At 41.3% G+C, this 23,203-nt stretch overlaps 1 pseudogene; it reads left to right on the top strand.

Moving 5' to 3' along the window:
• The first annotated feature begins 4,554 nt into the window (after nt 1-4,554).
• Nucleotides 4,555-7,371, top strand: LOC124691215 (annotated as a pseudogene).
• Nucleotides 7,372-23,203: the final 15,832 nt, after the last annotated feature.

Here is a 23,203-nt window from a genome sequence, read left to right as displayed (position 1 = left end):
TGAGTGGGGTGTTGAATTGTCAAGGGGATTGCACTATCACTCTCCATTGGTTCAAACTTTGACCGCCTTTGCTAGTGCATGGAACTTGAAAATTGACAAATGTAACACAATCAAGCATAATTTATAACTAGAATTTTGTTAGTCAAATTGATAATGTAAAGCTATGCATGAGAATAATAAATCGATATGGATGAAGTAGGACATTTAGAATAAGTTAATTCATGTCCAAAAAAAAGAATAAGTTAATTCACTGATCCCATCCACAAGGCATCTTATCTTGTTAAAATAATCACCACATCTTCACCCGCAGAACAATCATCGTGTGTGTCAGTGTGCGTACTTGTTTACTGCTATATAATGATCAGTGGGGGAACAAGTTTGCTTCTAATAACCTAATCCGTTGGTGGTGGCAGATTGTAGTATTATACAACAACAACATGTCTCCTTTGCATCGGTTTCATTTTTCTACTATTTTTTAAATATTTCATTGGTTCCATGTTGCTATTACTTTACTAATCAAGCAGAATTAGAACACTAACTAATGTCCAATTGATCGACATTGATTGCTATCACACGTTGATTAGAAAACAACAACCCAAATGTATATTTTATAAACCGGATGCATGCGAGCCAGTTATTTTGCTTGTACTCCCTCAATATCGGTTTATTAGTCTTACACGTATATCTATGTGGTCAATTTAACCTATATAATATAAATTATATAAAATTTAAATATTAGGAAATATAACATCTAATGTTTATAGTGATATGTTTTTTGTAATATATACCTAAAATTTTGTTAGTCAAACTGATAATCTAAATCTACGCGTGAGAATAATAATTTGGCATGGATGAAGTAGGACATTTAGAATAAGTTAATTTACTGATCCTATCCAGAAGGTATCTTATCTTGTTAAAACAATCACCACTTCAGAACAATCATCGTGTGTGTCAGTGTGTGTACTTGTTTACTGCTATAATGATCAGTGGGGGAACAAGTTTGCTTCTAAATAATCTAATCCGTTGGTGGTGGCAGATTGTAGCATTTTATAACATCAACATGTCTCCTTTGAATCACTTTCATTTTTCTACTATGTTTTAAATATTTCAATGGTTCCATGTTCCTATTAATACTTCATTTGTATATAATTATTCTGCATTCTAGGTCATGTACAACATAAAATAAATATTATTTGCAACATTATAAAATACATTTCAGATTATATATATCTTGTATTATAGATGTTCATATTTTTATCTGTATGCTTGCATTAATTTCGTAAAATTTGACTTTGATGAAACATAAAATTCAAGGTAATTATGGATAGCGCGAATAAGTGCCAACAACAAATTTGCACCATATTTTCTTACAACACACCATATTTAGTTTAGATGTCCGGAGAAAGAAACTATTTAGCCGTCTTGACATCAAATGGTTCAGTATTAGGTGCATTCACCACTAATGTATCTCCAATGCAGCCTGCACAACTAGATTTATAAGATTTATTACCGATGGTAAAAACCCGTTGCTTGTATTTTGTTTTTGTTTTGATACAGTAGGGGAAATCCCTGCCGGGTCATCTTTTATTTTTTATATATGGAACAAATATTTACACTTTAAGAGTTGGTTTGGCCCTATGTAACATTATAAAGAAAAAAAATGAATTTACAAATGCAGCTAGGAATGGAGGGATCAATTTGGTTGAATATATAGTTGTTCCTTTAATCCCATAAACTCTAGCAGTGATGATAATTTCCATTATGAACTTTGGAATATCTGTTCTTGGCATCAGTAATGATGTCATGTATGTGTAGATCTGTGTCCCATTCAATGCCAAGTGCCCACCAAAAACTTTGGTTGAAACTACACTAGAAGAAAAGAGACATCAAGGTTGCTTTAAAACACGTATTTTGCAGAACAGTTAGAAATAAAGTAATGGATGATACCCCTGGTTATGCACTAGATTTATAAGATTTATTACCGATGGTAAAAACCCGTTGCTTGTATTTTGTTTTTGTTTTGATACAGTAGGGGAAATCCCTGCCGGGTCATCTTTTATTTTTTATATATGGAACAAATATTTACACTTTAAGAGTTGGTTTGGCCCTATGTAACATTATAAAGAAAAAAAATGAATTTACAAATGCAGCTAGGAATGGAGGGGTCAATTTGGTTGAATATATAGTTGTTCCTTTAATCCCATAAACTCTAGCAGTGATGATAATTTCCATTATGAACTTTGGAATATCTGTTCTTGGCATCAGTAATGATGTCATGTATGTGTAGATCCGTGTCCCATTCAATGCCAAGTGCCCACCAAAAACTTTGGTTGAAACTACACTAGAAGAAAAGAGACATCAAGGTTGCTTTAAAACACGTATTGTGCAGAACGAGTTAGAAATAAAGTAATGGATGATACCCCTGGTTATGCACTAGATTTATAAGATTTATTACCGATGGTAAAAACCCGTTGCTTGTATTTTGTTTTTGTTTTGATACGAGTAGGGGAAATCCCTGCCGGGTCATCTTTTATTTTTTATATATGGAACAAATATTTACACTTTAAGAGTTGGTTTGGCCCTATGTAACATTATAAAGAAAAAAAATGAATTTACAAATGCAGCTAGGAATGGAGGGGTCAATTTGGTTGAATATATAGTTGTTCCTTTAATCCCATAAACTCTAGCGGTGATGATAATTTCCATTATGAACTTTGGAATATCTGTTCTTGGCATCAGTAATGATGTCATGTATGTGTAGATCCGTGTCCCATTCAATGCCAAGTGCCCACCAAAAACTTTGGTTGAAACTACACTAGAAGAAAAGAGACATCAAGGTTGCTTTAAAACACGTATTGTGCAGAACAGTTAGAAATAAAGTAATGGATGATACCCCTGGTTATGCACTAGATTTATAAGATTTATTACCGATGGTAAAAACCCGTTGCTTGTATTTTGTTTTTGTTTTGATACAGTAGGGGAAATCCCTGCCGGGTCATCTTTTATTTTTTATATATGGAACAAATATTTACACTTTAAGAGTTGGTTTGGCCCTATGTAACATTATAAAGAAAAAAAATGAATTTACAAATGCAGCTAGGAATGGAGGGGTCAATTTGGTTGAATATATAGTTGTTCCTTTAATCCCATAAACTCTAGCAGTGATGATAATTTCCATTATGAACTTTGGAATATCTGTTCTTGGCATCAGTAATGATGTCATGTATGTGTAGATCCGTGTCCCATTCAATGCCAAGTGCCCACCAAAAACTTTAAAACACGTATTGTGCAGAACAGTTAGAAATAAAGTAATGGATGATACCCCTGGTTATGCACTTATGCTTGTTGTTATTGCATTACATATTGTATTGTTCACAAGGTGATGGTGAGTCATCAACCAAAATAATGGTTAAAGCCTTCTGACTTGAAGCTTTTGGACAAATATATGGTTGGTTTAATCCTTTTCAACACCCTCAATCCATTTCGATGTCTAAATCTATAATACCACATCCCAACGGATCAATCGAAACCCTATGCCTAAAACAGATCCATGCTAGAAAAATACCAACTCGGAAACCGTTATTGTAAGTTACGGGTTAGGCATGCTTCTCCATTTTCACCTTGTTGAATGATGTCAGAAAAAACAAAATACTCCTGATTAAGCTCTTTTTAGCAAACTAATGTAACTTTTTTTTTTGGACATGATCCATTTTTTTATGGACATACATTTCCTACTTGGGACATATCAAAGTGAATTTGTAGTTATATTTTGCTGCCCATTTTGCTTTTGCCTTCATTTGCGGCCACGTTTATACTCTTTGTGAATCGACGTGCCATTAGAGTGGCCAACACATGGCGTCGAGACGGATAATCTACACCTTAGCTAGCAAATTAAGCCTTGTGTTATTAATTAAGGATGAGAATGCATCGGAGAGGGTGCGCACATCGACACAACAATTTCCTAAGAAACCCCATACATGAAGATAGAAAAACTTGTAATCCTAAACTAGGAAAAGAAAATCACATCTCAAAAAAAAGGAAAAGAAAATTAGAAAATTAGTAAAAATCTTGATTGTTCTAGAAGGACCGACGATACCACGGCTCCAAGTCATACTCTTTTGTTAGAGCGACGAAATATCTAATTTCTAGCGCGGTTGGATGGCACTAGACGTGCCAACGATAGCTGGTCGACAGGGACCATAGGGAAATTTCGTTGCTAAGAAAACGAAGAAACGAAGACAATTTTCAATTTTGGAAGAAAGATACAAACTCGATAAGCATTGCTGGCCATACGCGTCAGTGACGCTGACAAGCGAGCCGCCTAACGGCCACCAACCAAAACGCCCCACGCGAACTAACGGAGCCGCCACCCTTCTCGAACCCTCCGCGCGAATCGCCTGCCGCGTCGGATACGTCCAGCAAACTGCGCGGCGGAGACGAGCACGGCTGCCGGCTGCGTGATCGAACAGACGGAACCGTCACGGCGCGGGATTCCTTCCCCACCCCGGTCCGACCCGAGCCGCCATAAATAGCTGCCCCCTCCTCGCTTCCGATCCTCACCACCGCTCCAAGCAACGGACCCAAAAATTCCCCAACCTATCTCGTCTCCGATCGCCCCAGCTCTCGTCGAATCCTCCTCCCCCGCCGCATCAAGGTACCGCGCATCCTTCCCCCCTCCTCCTCCCGTCTAGATCTACGTTTCTGAGGTGCTTAGCGTGTCAATCGTTGGGTAGTTCGAGGTGGTGTGCCGTCGGATTCGGTCGGTTCCCGCTCGTAGATGTTCGATCTGTTGTTGCGGTGGCCGAGACTCGGCTTTCGATCTGTTCGCTCATGTTAGATCGGTGGCGGTGTCCCTATTTTCGTAGGGATTCTACATGTTGATTTCGCGCTGTCTCCGCGAATTTGTGGAGCGTTTATTGTTTAGATCTATTCTTGTTTCGGCCGAGTTCTAGCCCGTAATAGTCTCCTGGTAATCTATGCATGTTAAAATCAACGCTGTTTCGTCTGTTAATCTATGCATGTCAAATCAGAACTAGCAACTCCATTCCTGCTTTGTTATCTACACGATGATATAGGTTTGTAGCTTGCCGATCTGTAGCTTGTGAGCCGTAATTTTGTTCTCTAGATGTATACTGCTTGATCTATTGCTCTTGATTGGATAATCTTCACTGTGAGAAGCCTTGCTAAACAGGATGATATAGGCTTTTTTAGCTTGCCGATCTGTAGCTTATGACCCATAATTTTGTTATGATTGGTGACGCGTTAGCAAGTTCATAGGGATTTGTGTTAGATCGGTGATGCATTAGCTATTTCATAGGGATTCTACAGCTTAATTTCCGCTAATTTGTAGAATTGTTGTTGTTTAGATCTGTCCGTGGTCAGGATGAGGTCTATGACGTATGGTCTCTGTTAATCTATGCATGTTAAATCCGCTAGGTCTCCTTTGTTAATCTATGCTTGTTAAATCCAATGGCTCCTCCTGTTCCTGCTTGTTATGCTTGTGCCGAATCTGGTAGTAGCTGGTGAGCCATAAGATTTGATATTTTATCACTGTGAGATGAGAATCTTTGCTGAAGTAGATGAGATAGGTTTGTAGCTTGCTGATCTGACCTTAGATGAGATAGGCCTGTCAGGCATATTTTTGATCAACTTAGCTTCTACTTGACATATTCTGCTATTGCTAGTTAATTCTCTATGGCTTGATGATGCCTATTTACAAATTAATATGTCATGCTGTTTGATCCTGTACTTGTCTGATCTTGAGGCTTACCATCCTATTTGGTTATTCTTCTATGCAGATGCAGATCTTTGTGAAGACTTTGACTGGCAAGACCATCACCCTTGAGGTGGAGTCCTCTGACACCATCGACAACGTCAAGGCCAAGATCCAAGACAAGGAGGGCATCCCTCCGGACCAGCAGCGCCTCATCTTTGCCGGCAAGCAGCTGGAGGACGGCAGGACCCTTGCTGACTACAACATCCAGAAGGAGTCCACTCTCCACCTTGTCCTCCGTCTTCGCGGTGGCATGCAGATCTTCGTCAAGACCCTCACTGGCAAGACCATCACCCTTGAGGTGGAGTCCTCTGACACCATCGACAACGTCAAGGCTAAAATCCAGGACAAGGAGGGCATCCCCCCGGACCAGCAGCGCCTCATCTTCGCCGGCAAGCAGCTGGAGGACGGAAGGACCCTTGCTGACTACAACATCCAGAAGGAGTCCACCCTTCACCTTGTCCTCCGTCTTCGGGGTGGCATGCAGATCTTCGTCAAGACCCTTACTGGCAAGACCATCACCCTTGAGGTGGAGTCCTCTGACACCATCGACAACGTCAAGGCAAAGATCCAGGACAAGGAGGGCATCCCTCCGGACCAGCAGCGCCTCATCTTTGCCGGCAAGCAGCTTGAGGATGGCAGGACCCTTGCTGACTACAACATCCAGAAGGAGTCCACCCTCCACCTGGTGCTCCGCCTCCGTGGTGGTATGCAGATCTTCGTTAAGACCTTGACCGGCAAGACTATCACCCTTGAGGTGGAGTCCTCCGATACCATTGACAACGTCAAGGCAAAGATCCAGGACAAGGAGGGCATTCCCCCGGACCAGCAGCGCCTCATCTTCGCTGGCAAGCAGCTGGAGGATGGCCGCACCCTCGCAGACTACAACATCCAGAAGGAGTCAACCCTCCACCTGGTGCTGCGCCTTCGTGGTGGTATGCAGATCTTCGTCAAGACTCTCACTGGCAAGACCATCACCCTTGAGGTGGAGTCTTCTGACACCATTGACAACGTCAAGGCCAAGATCCAGGACAAGGAGGGCATTCCCCCGGACCAGCAGCGCCTCATCTTTGCTGGCAAGCAGCTGGAGGATGGCCGTACCCTCGCTGACTACAACATCCAGAAGGAGTCGACCCTTCACCTTGTCCTCCGCCTTCGTGGTGGTATGCAGATCTTCGTGAAGACCCTGACTGGGAAGACCATCACTCTGGAGGTTGAGAGTTCCGACACCATTGACAATGTGAAGGCCAAGATCCAGGACAAGGAGGGTATTCCCCCAGACCAGCAGCGCCTCATCTTCGCTGGCAAGCAGCTGGAGGATGGCCGCACCCTTGCCGACTACAACATCCAGAAGGAGTCTACCCTCCACCTGGTGCTCCGTCTCCGCGGTGGTCAGTAAGTGTCTTGGTGTTGGAGCTGCTTCTGGTGGGCTGCCTTGTCGTCGCCCTTGAAATTGTGTCTGTCTCGTTTGAAGTACTGTGTCTGGTTTAATGGACCGTCGAGTCCCCCTATTTGTGTTGGTTTCGTGAAGAACAGTTGCTGGTACAGCAGTCCCGTTCAAATATGAATAAATGAACTTCGAAGTTTCCTGTGATCAATTATATGTACCATCTCATATCTTCTGGTTGATTGTGTACTTTTTCTTTCTATGTTGTTTACAGTTCGTTATTTCCTGTTATGCATGTTGTCGGGAAATCGTTGTGGAGGTTACTCCTGATCAGTTCTGCAGATGGACTGTATCTTTTATCTGGCCAAGTGATCCTATGAATCTTAGTTTGCCAGTGGATCATTTCTTCAAATTAAAACGAAACTGGCAGGAGGATGGATATCCTTGCTTAGCCTTACTCCTCTTGTTGGCCAACGCAATATTCTGATGGGGAATAGATACATAATAATGTAGCAAAGCACAGTGTGTAAGCAAAGCTAAGATAATCTTTCGCTTCAGGAAATATTTGTGTGATGTTGGTTAGAAAAAAGTGAAATGGCTGCGTTCAATTCGGGAACGGTACGGAAGGGGACTAGAGAGGGACTGTGGAACCTGTTTAAGACTAATGATTGAGAGAATCAAGTGATGTTTCATTGATGATTGTTGGGGGTATATATACCCACCGAACAGACGCCTATAAGGCGGTTACAAAGACATCCCTTCGGGATTACAGCGTTTGGACAAAAGTAATTACCTACTTAGCTTATGATCTAAGCTAATCTAAATAACTAATCTAAATAACTGCCTAGTTAGCTTAGTATCAAAGCTATCCTATTTCTAACACTTCCCCTTGGACAATGCTATCTCTTGAAAATCTCTTGTATAATCTTCAAGATCTTCTCGCATAGTCTTGAAAGTCTTCTTGCTTTTATATGAGGATGTCCTTGTAAACAATTGTGCTCTTTGTATCATCTTGAAAGTCATCGTCTTTAAAATTTCTCCCCCAAAAACCCCGTGGGAAAAATATGAGGAGAGTTGTATTTGATATGTTGTTAAAACTCCTTTAAACCCTTTAGGAAAAATAAGGAGAAAATAATACAACATATAAAGATTATTGTCTCTTGAGAACTCATATGAGCAAAACCTTCATAAGGAAAAATCTCATTAGTGAGTTTAGAGATCAATAAATATGCCTTGTATACTTCCTTTAAAAACCCTAGTGGGGGAAAATAGGAGGGACATGAAGACTCCTTTTTTATTTTATTGAAATTTCATTTTACACAATTAATTTCATTGTATTTACATTACAGAATACATCGAAATTAAAACTGAATTAAACTACAGGATAAATAGAGTAACATCAACTAGAGTAACATCAACTAAAGTACCACAAAAAATGGAATTTCATCAAAATCTGTATTTTTTTATATATATTATCTCTTTACTTTATTTTTTTTTCTATTTAAAGTGGATCAATTTAGATAATGTAAGTTAGATAATTTAACTATAAGCTAAAGTACTAAATATACTTAAAACAAGGTAGTAATTTGCAAGATGGATAAAATAATTGCAGTTATTATAGGGAAGTATATAGATATCCTATTTAAAGGAGGACAATAGATTTCGAAAGTCCTTTTTTTTTTAGAATCCTCCTTTTCTGTTCTTCCACCCATGAAATAGAGAGGGAACGAGAATATAGGGGTTACTTTTATTTTCATTTTTCCCTTAAAAGATAGGCTTTCAAATTTCAAATAGGAGTCATGGAATAATGCTGAATTGAAATGTTTATTTCTAGAGTATAAGAAAAACAAATCGAATAAAATTCATGGATTTACCACGACCCCGGTTGTGCCTCCATAGATAAAAATAAAGTTTAAGAAAAATAAGGAGAAAATAATACAACATATAAAGATTATTGTCTCTTGAGAACTCATATGAGCAAAACCTTCATAAGAAAAAATCTCATTAGTGAGTTTAGAGATCAATAAATATGCCTTGTATACTTCCTTTAAAAACCCCAGTGGGGAAAAATAGGAGGTACAACATATAAATATTGCAAAGAGTGCAATATGATGTGCCACCGAAAACTCCTTTAAAACCCAATAGGGAAAAAATAAGGACAAAGCATTATGACATATCTAGACACTTGTATGTATATTGTCTCATTAAAAACCTTTTATGAGAAACCATTAGGGAAAAACTCATTAAGGGAAAAAGAGTACAATATATATGATCTAATGATCATCATCGGGTTATATTTTGGGAGTTTTACTCCCCCTGAACTTTGCAAATCTAAATGTCTCACACCAATCCATGAACATAAATTCATGAGTATGGAAATCTGTAAGACACTCTGAATAAATCTGTTAGATTTTCACATGATATGTTTGCAAAGTGTTTATCTCCCTAGTTTGAAAAATATTTATATTAGCCCTTATGCATTTGAGCAATACAAGTGGTATTATTTGATAGATAATGGTGGTTGATGCTGTTGAATCTTAACCACATGATCTTGAATATGCTCAATCATTATATGAAGCCGTTAGAGTCTATTTTGTATTCTTATTTTAGAAGGCTCTTTCATTGAATTCAGTCTATGATATGGCATTTTCGGGATCGGGTAATTATAGCCAACGTAGATAACATGATGGTCAAATCTTGATATTCCTAAGAGAATTAATCAAGATTATTTGTGCCTTAAATATATCAGAGGATATTTACTTACACCAACTTAGTTGGGGTTTGCACTTAAAAGAAGTTGACAACAAAATATTCGCATTCGTGATGTAGTTTGTATTGAGATATGGAACAAGAGGTCCAATATCACTTCATCACTGTATGAATGAATTTGTATCCATGATAGGGATATTGTGACCATATGTATCTTTGATTTTATTTATCCATATTTTAATTTCTCCAAAATTTTATGGACATGTAAAGACTGACAGATATGTATTCCGAAGGAATATACTCAAGTTATAAACTTGTTTAATACTTGGTTCAATCCAAATCTCGGTCTTGATAAGATTGCAAAGACCTTTCATGTATATTATAGACAGTGATGATAAAAGCATCGATATATACAAAGGTCATGTAGAATCCAATTAGGGATTTTGTTTATGAATGCATATAAGCAATCATTATTGTACGAGTAATCCTTTATAAGAAGGAGCTCTTATAGTCAATCGTACCACACAATTTGTGTTTGACTATTTTAAGTCATAGAGTGACTTTCGTATTATTACACATATGTTGCGATTTAATTTTGGATTTGGATTTATAAGTCTTAAGGACTTTAATATATATATCCAAATTGAGTGATCCATATGATTATGTAATCACTACATCCATCAGCTGCATGGATAGTTTATTTATAACTGCCAATAATATTAGTATCGAAACGTAATTTCACTTATACCAATAGGGTATGTTACATCATATATAATTGATGTTGGGTCTCTGCATGAACCCTTGTGCTACAAGCCTCGCTTTTTCACCACCTCATTGTTTTTTTTTGTTGTTAACAAAAGTTATTTGTGTTCCAGAGGGAAGATGCTTATGAGGAGTAGGTATTTCGATGGTAAATACCTATCTTGTTGAGCGAGTGCTATTCTTATTCAATCACATCCTTCTAGTTGAACCAACATATGAGTGCATTAGGCACTCTGCCATGGACTTTGGTTCAGGGACCTAAAGGTTTTAGCAATTTTAAGAATAAATATTTGTCGACAAAATGTAGTCTTTGTTGTATGATTCTGTTGAACCGATAAGATTTGTGGAAATATGATTAAAATGTTTTAACTCCTCGTGATTTTCCATAACAATGGAGTCAAGGTATTTCGATGTCCCAACACTTAAATTTTTTTGTGCACATTTGTGTTGGGTTTGGATGATGAGCATCCACTATGTGTTATTCAACTTGAGGTTGAACTACATTTACTTGTGGAGGATATAATTTCCTCTGTTCCGCGGAAACATGTGAGAATTTCTATCTCATGTGGCCAATTTTCTCCCCCTTTTGCTCTCATTTCGGAGGAAAGTGGTTACATTAGGTACCTTCACTCTTTTGGCACATTGGTTGCATGCATAATATGATTTTGTGACATTTTTGTCACGAGTAAATGTATGTGGCAGATTTGCAATGTGTTGCAAATTTATGACTGAACTTATCGTTCAGATTTTCAAGTACGTGAATGTAAGGACTGAAAGTCTATGATATTTATTATTTATTTATCGGCATTCTTTGTGGTACTAATCTCCCCCTAATGCCGAAAAATATTTTTATTGCAAATGCAATCAGCGTACGAGCTATCAATAACTCCCTTGTTAGGGTTTTAAGGTATTTGACGGATATTAGAAAATTATACCTTAGTTATTTATCACATAGATCCCAAATTGATGTAAGGGCCCATGATGTACATTGGGGTGGTGCTATCGGTATATAACCAAATTATCGCAGATGGGAAATGCTTGTTTGATTTCCACGTACTGACTGCAAGGGGAAGCAGTATGATAAGCAACTGTTGTGATCTGGATTAGATCTACGGCGTGTAATACCGTATGTGTCCAACAAGATGTTGGCATGTTAAAAATTTGTCAAAGTGGTCATTAGTTGGTTTGATTCTTTTGATAAAGAATTTAGATACACCATTCTGGGTATGTACAAGAGGTACTTAGTAAAATCACAAATGCTCATGAAAACAATATTAGTATTGGTTTAACCAATATGTTATAATATTTTGATCTTAATTTGATAATTTGAGCAATTAATTTAGTAAAATCATGGATTTGTGAAGATTAAAGACCCACGTAAGACCATCCATCAGATGTGTCTATCAATACCATGAAATACTTATATGACCCAGATAATTGTTGAATAGTCAACAAGTATCTTCTTGAAAAATTTCAAGAAATTTGAGTGGAGTGTGAGAGACTTAGAAAAAAAAATCTCATGGCACATTAGGTGCTCATAAAATCTGATGATTTAAGAATTTTTCAACTTGTAAATTGTGACCAATAAAATTTCACTAATTTTTCGCATTATCCCTATAATGGGTGATTAAGGCGATTATGAAAAATCTTAAATTCATGAAGATCCAAAATATTAGTTTCTACACAACAAAGTTTAGTATGAATTTAGTTCATACATTGAAATGTCATTTATGAGAAACATGATATTAATGGACAACATACCACATATGGTAGCATAAATATGGGCTTATGGGGAAAGCTATGAGACTAAACAAGGTCTCCAAAATGTCTTGGGAATTTCATTCCACAACAAAACTATTGTTGCAAAGGAGTGTATCTCCAACCGGACTAGGCTTATGTTTCCTTCATGATGAAGATTATAAGTACAATCCGTAACAAGATTATAGTACGGTGTTTTTTGAAGTGAGCTTCAAAATTACCCCATTTAACTCGAAGATAATCAAATTGTGAAATAACCCTACCAAAAAGCTTGGGAATTGCGATTTCATATGTGTAATGATTCATACAATAACATCTTTGATAAACTTGAGAGTTATCTTATCCCTTTGGTAGATCCACTATGTTTCTGCTTGTCATTTTACCTCCACTTTACATTGATTTCTCGTAGTTCTTTTCAATACCATAGTAGAGGATGGGCCAACGAGCACGCCGTGGCCACCGGCGATGCTGCTGATTGCGAACGGAATTTGATGCGGTATCGATTCTTTACCTTCCTTCTTCCGTTCTAGGAATTTGCTCTTGGCAGAGTTCTACGTGCTGATAACGTGTTTAAGACTAATGATTGAGAGAATCAAGTGATGTTTCATTGATGATTGTTGGGGGTATATATACCCACCGAACAGACGCCTATAAGGCGGTTACAAAGACATCCCTTCGGGATTACAGCGTTTGGACAAAAGTAACTACCTACTTAGCTTATGATCTAAGCTAATCTAAATAACTGCCTAGTTAGCTTAGTATCAAAGCTATCCTATTTCTAACAGAACCCATCTTCCGTTTCCTTGCAGACGATGTTGTTGGTCTTCTCCATTTCTGGTGGTCTTTGGGCCTTGAAATTCCTTTGCCGGCGGGAGGGTTTTTATTCTTTTTAGGTTGTTTAGGATGAAGAGGTGGCGGATATCCTTGGTCTTGTGGTGCGCCCGTTCGCCATTGTGGCTATAGGTTTGGCTCTTGTGATCTACAATTTCAATCATTACGGTGATTGCTCCTCTACTATGTTAGCCATTTGGGATCTTAGCATGATGATTTTCCATGTGTTTACTATAATAAGCTCTACTTCGACAAGCTTTGCTCGACACCGGTGATGGAGGAGCTAGGATGGCGAGCGTTTTCGACTCGGTCTAGTGCTCGTAGTCTTCGTTAGGTGGTTCAAAGGTCTATTTATATATTATTATTATTTTAGGTATTTTTTATACTAATGTTGACGATGATTAATAGATCGGTGATTCTTTTCTAGAAAAGGAGAAAATGAATTGGATATTGTGACATGATTGCGTCAGTTAGGAAGAGAGGAGAGAAGTTCGAATTTTCCGCTTGGCCGCTTGGGTATGGTGCGAGGAGAATGTACATTGTAAACATTCTTGCTACTTACAAACCGTAAAAACACTTTTAAACCGTAAAAAAAAAACATGTCTCTAAGTTTCAGAAAATTTTGAAATAAATCACATTACCTTGAAATTTACACTGCAAAATTTCAACTAAAAACGCCTGCACAAAAAATAAAAACGGAACTTGCACAGACAAATATATAGGTGGATGTACTTTTCCTTGGCCACTTTGTCTTCTTTTGCACAAGTTACATATACTTGCATTTAAGTTTCAAATTAGGTATGAACATACTAGTAATATATCTTGTCTACATGCCATGGTGCCATGTTTGCGCTAGGACAAGCCACTACGAGGTAGGGTGTCGGTGGAAGTGCCAAAACCATAAAAGTAGAAGAATCTAGTGAGGAAAATGTAGAGCCGAAGCTTTTACAAAGGATCGGAGGAAGCTTCAAACTAGGCATGAGCTTTCGGGCGAGGCAGGAAAGGATAGGTTCTTTCCTTGCATTTTCTTCCATCGTCCATGACCCCACACGCCGCACCAACACTACGTGGAGACCAAAAGTTATCATGATGCGTCAATCATCACCATAGAAGTAATTCTTTTTTTACAGTAAAGCAAATGCTTCATTACAAAATAATGCTGGGCATATTACCATGGAAGCAAAGTTTGTGCATCAACGAAGACATGGAAAAAGAAAGGGAGAAAGGGGAGAAAATCTCGGGATCACACACACGCTTCTAGTAGGGCTTCACTTCTTTTCCGCACATGATTGATTGGCCGCCCGTGCCGCGCCCCGTGCGAATCTCCTATGTGACAGACACATGCTTAGGAGATTGGCCTGAAGACTAGCACGCACCTTTCAGTGTGCTACCGTTGTGCACTATATGGTTCCTTAGGGTAATGCAAATTGAACAAGACGCCCCACATCTAACGATATGAATCTTGATGCAGGTGGACGAGGACGGGGGCGCGCCGTCGGTGTGGCGCAAAGGCCTATTGTAATTTTGTTATTTTTTTAAGCTCTTTGTACTGTTATTGATTACTCAAAGGTCGGTGGATTTTTTTTAAAGGTATTGGTATATTTGCTTATGCTAGTGTCCATGTGCATGGTTCTGGTGAGAAGATTAACCTTGGGTTTATTTTTGTAAGTAATTTTTTATTAATTCTTATTCCACCATTGAGCCAATAGAAGCATGCACGAGTTCAAATCATGGATCTCTGTACATGAAAATGCACACAAAGCAAAGTTCAGTCTAGACAATATTGTAGGAGTTCTAGATCAGGGAAAAAGAAACCAAGTGGATGCTGAGTAAACACCTTCCCAACCAGTTGCTCCACGTCCATGATTATGTACTAGACTACTAGTTCAAGCAGTTCAAAGTTTCAAAAAACTAATGTTCCTTAATCTGATTTAAAATAAATTTGGAAGTTAAGCATGTTATACGAACCTTACTTAGATTGTCGGTGCAGATGATTGTACTAAGTGCTTACAAAAAAAGATATACAATCCTCATGATGGTACTGAATGTAGCATCCTTCTCTTGCGGATGCCATGTCATGTGCTTGGCGGGTGATGTGCTATGCCGCGGAAGCTTAATCTTCGTTCGTCAAGTTCTGGTGTCTTGGGGCACGCATAGATCCTGAGGCATGGACATGCCGGCATGTAAATCAAGTAGTAGTACATGCTGTGATCCGTGCGGGTGGTGTGTCGGCGATGAGCTCTATGTGGGTGTGTTCCTGGGTCTTGGTCACCTCATCTCCTTGGGACGACGACACTTGATGATGTGTTGTCAGTGGTATCTGGCTCTGCGCTCTCTCTCTCTCTCTCTCTCTCTCTCTCTCTCTCTCTCTCTCTCTCTCTCTCTCTCTCTCTCTCTCTCTCTCTCTCTCTCTCTCATGGCGGTCGCCAATTCCGGGTTCTGGATGGGACATCTGCAAAAGCCGTGCACGTCCTTGGCCATTCTTGGTGACGATGACATCCTCGACACCGTTTTACTTCCTGGAGGCATCACCAAAAAGTTCGTCCTTTCTCGTGTGACTGGTTTCCGCTTCATTGCACAACTTGCGTGCCTCTCCGGTTGGGCAAGGTTTTCGTCACCAACTTTAGGCTCACCCTTTCACCTTGTTTATGCTTGTCGCTACCATTATTGTCACCATGACTGCTTATACACGATGAGTTTACTGGTTTGGGCATCCACCTAGAAACCCAGGGGTCGGCTTCGTGCCACAAGCGATGCTGGTGATATCTTCTTCACGTCGTGGGTTCGATGTTTCATTGGATGAGTGTCACGATCGTGATTTTGGGGTGCTGGTTGGGCTCGGGCGAGCTCTTCAAGGCCTTCAACGGTGCATATGACGGCAACACTCTTGGGCACCGTTTACCTCCTTGAATGCGTCTCCTTAAAGCCCCCCTCCTCCAGAATCTCAAGTCATGGAGACAACTAAGCTCCTTCGGTAATGGTTCACTGTTTTCTCACGGGGGTCGTTGATTTGGTCAGTTTCAGTGCCACACCCTTTCAATAGTGGTTTACGTCTTCGTTCACGGGATCAAGCTATCTATCCGTATAATCCCGCAAATTATGACACAAATTGCACTAGACAAAACCAAGTCCGTCCCACATAGCTGTTGCTGTCAGAAACCCACCGGCGAGCAGCGACGGGCAACACCGTAGAGCCGGGAGGCTCCCAGGATTGCGGCTGACCCTGGTCCCTCGGGCGACGGCCCGCAATGCCTTCTGGCACACGTCCTGGTGCTTACGAGGGCGTGCCACCCGACCTATACCTGGTCAGGAAGGTGATGGTTTGCTTCGACTAGTTTCCTGCATGGCAAACACGTAAACATTAAATACGAGCCCCGATCAGCTCTTAAGTTGTTACGTGGATCGGCTCAAAGAGCCGATTGCCCCATGGTTCATGTTAGATTTATAAGGACATGGGGATCATGCTTTATCAATATCAAGCTAATCTAATCTACGATAGTCTAGGGTTTTCACCGTATAATCGGAACATCCTATGCGTAATTGAGCCTAGCAGATACGTAAGATGATGGAAAACCAACCCTAAAGAGGCCTAAAAACCAACGTGAAGTTGATCCCCGGAACAATCCCTCTAGAGCTTAATAAACCACACCTTACGCACTACCGGATCGTTCAACCCGTTTATAAGGCCTAACCATACGGATATCAAACCAATCCTTGAAGAACAAGGAGCAACTATAACGGATTAGATCTACTAAATAACGAATAAGCAAGATGCTGCCCTTACACCCAAAATAGGTGTAAGGGCAGCTAGATATCGAGGGGCAGCGTAGCTAAACAAGTTCATCGTGAAAGCATCGACGTCAGCCCCAAAACACCTAAGATAAGGGTGTTGCTCGCCATAAAAAAAGCTTCAGCACGAACAACACCAATAACGAATAAACGTATACTGCCTAGATCGCAAGATGCGATCTAGGCATCATGATGCTTACCCGGGAGAAACCCTCGAAACAAGGGGTGGCGATGCGCCTAGATTGATTTGTTGTGAACGTGATCGTCCTCATTTCTCAATAACCCTAGATACATATTTATAGTCCGTAGACTTTCTAACTTGGGAATAAACCCAACCGTGTACGAGCTAAACTCTATCTCTTAATTCTAACCGACACGTACCCTACTATAATTTACAGATACACGGGCAATCTTGCCCAAACTTCTTGTACAAGGCCGGTTCGGGAATATCTTCCGTGCACATCCTATAAGCCCATTTAATCACGGCCCATCTCCAGACTTGGTTAAATTCTGGTGGTAACACATGCCCCCTGGTTTTGGCAATGATAATTTCAAAACCACTCTGTTTTTTCTTCGTAGGGTCACGTCGTGGCAGAGCAGAACCGTCGCAGTATCCTTCATCATGATGCCTTGCCTTCTCAACTTCTCTGCACGATTTGATAGTTCTTTGGCATCACTTCCTCGGAAACTGCTGTAACATTAACTCTCCCCCATATCCCTTTATTTAACCGCGTCGAGCAGTTCGCCCCTTCATCCTCTTGCTCCGCACTAGCCATCGGCAAAAAACCCCCTTCCTCTGTAGCCATGTCTTCTTCCTCCTCCTCCTCCTCTGCCTCATCAGGTCTCTCCTACGTATCTTCTCCCCTCCGTGAGCCTACGCTGGAGTGGGACCCGCTGGCGGCGTACGACCTCCGCGCCACGGAGGAGTGGGACGTCGAGTCCCATGATTCCTCCGTCTGGTCCGAGGACGACAAGTCCTTGACCGAGGGAGAAGACGACTTCCAGTTCCTCGTCGACGGGGAGCTGGAAACGGGAAGCAAGGACGACCGCTTCTCGTGGGATGGCTACACCTCCTCCTACGAGGAGGACGAAGAGGAGGACGACGAGTCCTCCGACGAATATCCGCCGGTTAAGCGCTTTCGCGCCGGGTCGGACGACGACGACGACGACGAGGAAGACGAGGCTCCCGTAGAGGGCTACGAGAGCAGCGAGGAGCCCGCCAGCGGCAGCGCCGTCGGCAGCGATGACGATGACGAGGGCAGCAACGGCCCTTAGATTAGGGACTACTAGTATAGGACTAGTAGTAGTAGTAATCGGCTTTTGTTCTTCCTTCCTTGAGCAATCGGCTCTTCTCTGTAAAATTCCCTTTATTAATGAAGAAAATATTTCGAAGCCGATTCTGCCTTTCTATCAAATTTGCCGATTGTCAAAACAAGTCAACACACCAAGAGCCGATGGCAGCGCATCGGCCTTTGCCATAAAACGCGAGTAAGGCCAACTCTGTTGCCTATTCAAACGGTAACCTGCAACTTATCAGCAAGAGCAACACTCAGATCCCCATATCGCCGCTCGAACAGATCCAACTCACGGCCACACGAACCCCAGATCTCAATCGCGCAGGCTCAACCCCGCAGTGAATCCAATGGCGGAATCATCCAACGCCAACGCTATGGTCTCCGGCCTGAAGGTAATCCTCAACCGCTTCTCGCTGTCCGAACATAGTGCTAGAAGTAACAACGAACATCTGAATTAATGCTTCGTCTTGTCATTAATTTCTAGGTTTCAGACATTCTACTGCCGCATCCTTCTCTTCCAAATTCTCTCTGTCTTGGCCCTCGTTCTACCGAGAGTCCTGCCCATTTGATTTCATGCGAGGCCAATAGAATTCCCTTCGTGAACCAAAATCTAGATCTGACTTCCTGGGCCGACTGCTTACGAGCCTGGCCTAATCCTCCTGAAGATTGGGTTTCATGGTATAATAGAATCTCCAAAACTCACCAAGCCACCTGGGAAACCGCAGGAATAGCCGATGCTCTAGCTTTATCACTGTCTCCCCTCGAGAAACATGAAAACCTTCTGAAAACCATCGGCTATTTTTGGTCTGATGCTTTGAATTGCTTCATGTTCGGTCATGGCCCCATGACACCAACTTTACTAGATGTGGCCATGATCACTGGTTTAGACATCGCATCCCCAAGCCCATCTGCCTTTAGGCTGCCAAAGGTCCCCTTCACGCTTTCTTCCAAAACGGAGTGCACAAACTGGGGTGCTTACCTTCGGCGCCATATGAAAAACAAAGGCCCCGTAACAGAGAAAGAACGCACGGCCTTCCTGAATTTCTTGTTGGAACACTTCATATTTTGTGGTCCTTCACTTGCTCCAACCAAGAATTATCTTCCCCTGGCCTATGAACTTGCCAGAGGTACTCAACTTGGCATTGGCAAACTGTTTCTTGGAGAGGTCTATAGATATCTCCAGCTAATGTCTGTTAAACTGTTCTCCCAAAAGACAGTCAAAACCGGAGGTCCCTGGTGGTTTGTTCAGTTATGGGCTCAGCTGTACTTTCAAAACCAGATCCCAAACCTTCCACCTTTAGCTACTTGCACCTTCCCAGACACAAAATGGGAGGCAGATCCGATGTACCAGCTACGGCCAAGCTCTATATGGCCTCCCAGGCAGCAAACTAACCTCAAAGGGAGCATCAGAGTGGTTCAGAACTTTCTACCAAGGCCTGGACAACCCTCTCTTCTTTCCTTATACGGAGTCTGAAAATTTTGAAAATCCAGTCTCCTTCAGGTTAGATAGCTTTGCCGATGATGCTGACACTCGGCAATTGTATTCTATCATGATCCGTCCCTGCTTCCTTCCAGTTGGCATGAGCACCTCAAACAGGATCATCAAACCTGGTTATGAGTCTTATCATCCGGTCGTAGCGGCCCGGCAACTTGGTCTTGGACAGGTATCTCCCCACTTCTTCCTGCACCACCTGACAGAGAGCAGAGCTGATCTACCTGATGTCATCACCAGCCAGAGGTGTTATACCTTTTTGATGCTCTAGCCATCCCAATTCCTCACAACCTCTCTTTCACCTCATCTACCGATGGTTTTGAGACCTGGTGGTCAATGTGGAAGACTCATGCCTTCATGAGGGCTCTGGGACCGTTGCTGAAACAACTTGATGCTGAATATGACATCCCTGCAGAACAGGTACCACTGATACGTCTCCAACGTATCGATAATTTCTTGTGTTCCATGCCACATTATTGATGTTATCTACATGTTTTATGCACACTTTATGTCATATTCGTGCATTTTCTGGAACTAACCTATTAACAAGATGCCGAAGTGCCGCTGTCTGTTTTCTGTCTGTTTTTGGTTTCAGAAATCCTAGTAAGGAAATATTCTCGGAATTGGACGAAATCAAAGCCCGGGGGCCTATTTTTCCACGAAGCTTCCAGAAGACCGAAGACGAGACGAAGTGGGGCCACGGGGTGGCCAAACCCTAGGGCGGCGCGGCCCCCCCCTTGGCCGCGCCGACCTGTGGTGTGGGGCCCCTGTGCCCCCTCCTGACTTGCCCTTCCGCCTACTTAAAGCCTCCGTGACGAAACCCCCAGTACCGAGAACCACGATACGGAAAACCTTACTGAGACGCCGTCGCCGCCGATCCCATCTCGGGGGATCCTGGAGATCGCCTCCGGCACCCTGCCGGAGAGGGGAATCATCTCCCGGAGGACTCTACACCGCCATGGTCGCCTCCGGAGTGATGAGTGAGTAGTCTACCCCTGGACTATGGGTCCATAGCAGTAGCTAGATGGTTGTCTTCTCCCCATTGTGCTATCATTGTCGGATCTTGTGAGCTGCCTATCATGATCAAGATCATCTATCTGTAATTCTATATGTTGCGTTTGTTGGGATCCGATGAACAGAGAATACTTGTTATGTTGATTATCAAAGTTATGCTTATGTGTTGTTTATGATCTTGCATGCTCTCCGTTATTAGTAGATGCTCTGGCCAAGTAGATGCTTTTAACTCCAAGAGGGAGTACTTATGCTCGATAGTGGGTTCATGCCCGCATTGACACACGGGACGAGTGACGAGAAAGTTCTAAGGTTGTGTTGTGCTTGTTGCCACTAGGGATAAAACATTGATGCTATGTCTAAGGATGTAGTTGTTGATTACATTACGCACCATACTTAATGCAATTGTCTGTTGCTTTGCAACTTAATACTCGGAGGGGTTCGGATGATAACCTCGAAGGTGGACTTTTTAGGCATAGATGCGGTTGGATGGCGGTCTATGTACTTTGTCGTAATGCCCAATTAAATCTCACTATACTCATCATGATATGTATGTGCATTGTCATGCTCTCTTTATTTGTCAATTGCCCAACCGTAATTTGTTCACCCAACATGTTGTTCGTCTTATGGGAGAGACACCTCTAGTGAACTGTGGACCCCAGTCCAATTCTCTTTACTCGAAATACAATCTGCTGCAATACTTGTTTTTTACTGTTTTCTCTGCAAACAATCATCTTCCACACAATACGGTTAATCCTTTGTTACAACAAGCCGGTGAGATTGACAACCTCACTGTTTCGTTGGGGCAAAGTACTTTGGATTGTGTTGTGCAGGTTCCACGTTGGCGCCGGAATCCCCGGTGTTGCGCCGCACTACATCTCGCCGCCATCAACCTTCAACGTGCTTCTTGGCTCCTCCCTGGTTCGATAAACCTTGGTTTCTTTCCGAGGGAAAACTTGCTGCTGTGCGCATCATACCTTCCTCTTGGGGTTGCCCAACGAACGTGTGAAATACACGCCATCAAGCACATTTTCTGGCGCCGTTGCCGGGGAGATCAAGACACGCTGCAAGGGGAGTCTCCACTTCTCAATCTCTTTACTTTGTTTTTGTCTTGCTTAGTTTTATTTACTACTTTGTTTGCTGCACTAAATCAAAATACAAAAAAATTAGTTGCTAGTTTTACTTTATCTGCTATCTTGTTTGCTATATCAAAAACACAAAAAAAATTAGTTTACTTGCATTTACTTTATCTAGTTCGCTTTATTTACTGAAGTTGAAGTTCGTTCATTTAAGCAACAAGGGGGAGAATGTTTAAAAGATGCTTGGTATAGAATTAGTGATGCCCATAATAGGTGCACTAAGAAACACTCCACCACTATCCTACTCAGGAATTTTTATGTTGGTATCTCTAGCTGGAATAGATATGTTCTTGATTGTCTCGCGGGAGGTAACTTCCTAGGCGCTTCCGCTTTAGAAGCTAGTTGCATTATTGAGAGTTTATTTGGAACACCACCTGTTAATGAAACTAAAATTGAAACCTCCCTTGAGGATGTTATGAAAAAACTGGAAATCATAGAGAAAAATTGTAGTGTTGAAACTAAATTGGAAACATTACTTGATAATACTGATAAACTTGATAAAATCCTAGATGGAATTAATAAAAGAATTGCTACTCTAGAAACTTGCGCTATCCATGATAATCAAACCCATAGGATTGGTAAACTTGAAGAAGCTATGGGAAAATTGGGTTCAACTTTTTCTTCTTTTAAATTTAATGAGAAAGCTTATGTGGGTAAGGAGCAAAAATTCATGTATGTCTCTAAGGTGCCTAAACCAAAGAATTACTATAGGCCTAAAATTGATAAAACTCCCAACACCCCTGGTAATAATGTTGATGCTCCACCCTTCGATAATACTTGATACACACTTTCTGCGCCTAGCTGAAAGGCGTTAAAGAAAAGCGCTTATGGGAGACAACCCATGTTTTTACCTGCAGTACTTTGTTTTTATTTTGTGTCTTGGAAGTTGTTTACTACTGTAGCAACCTCTCCTTATCTTAGTTTTGAGTTTTGTTGTGCCAAGTTAAGCCGTTGATAGAAAAGTAAGTACTAGATTTGGATTACTGCGCAGTTCCAGATTTCTTTGCTGTCACGAATCTGGGTCCACCTCCCTGTAGGTAGCTCAGAAAATTACGCCAATTTACGAGCATGATCCTCAGATATGTACGCAACTTTCATTCAATTTGAGCATTTTCGTTTGAGCAAGTCTGGTGCCATTTTAAAATTCGTCAATACGAACTGTTCTGTTTTGACAGATTCTGCCTTTTATTTTGCATTGCCTCTTTCGCTATGTTGGATGAATTTCTTTGATCCACTAATGTCCAGTAGCATTATGCA

The sequence above is a fragment of the Lolium rigidum genome, chromosome 2 (assembly GCF_022539505.1).
Source record: "Lolium rigidum isolate FL_2022 chromosome 2, APGP_CSIRO_Lrig_0.1, whole genome shotgun sequence".
NCBI lineage: Eukaryota > Viridiplantae > Streptophyta > Magnoliopsida > Poales > Poaceae > Lolium > Lolium rigidum.
This window is presented reverse-complemented; position numbering and strand designations above follow the sequence as displayed.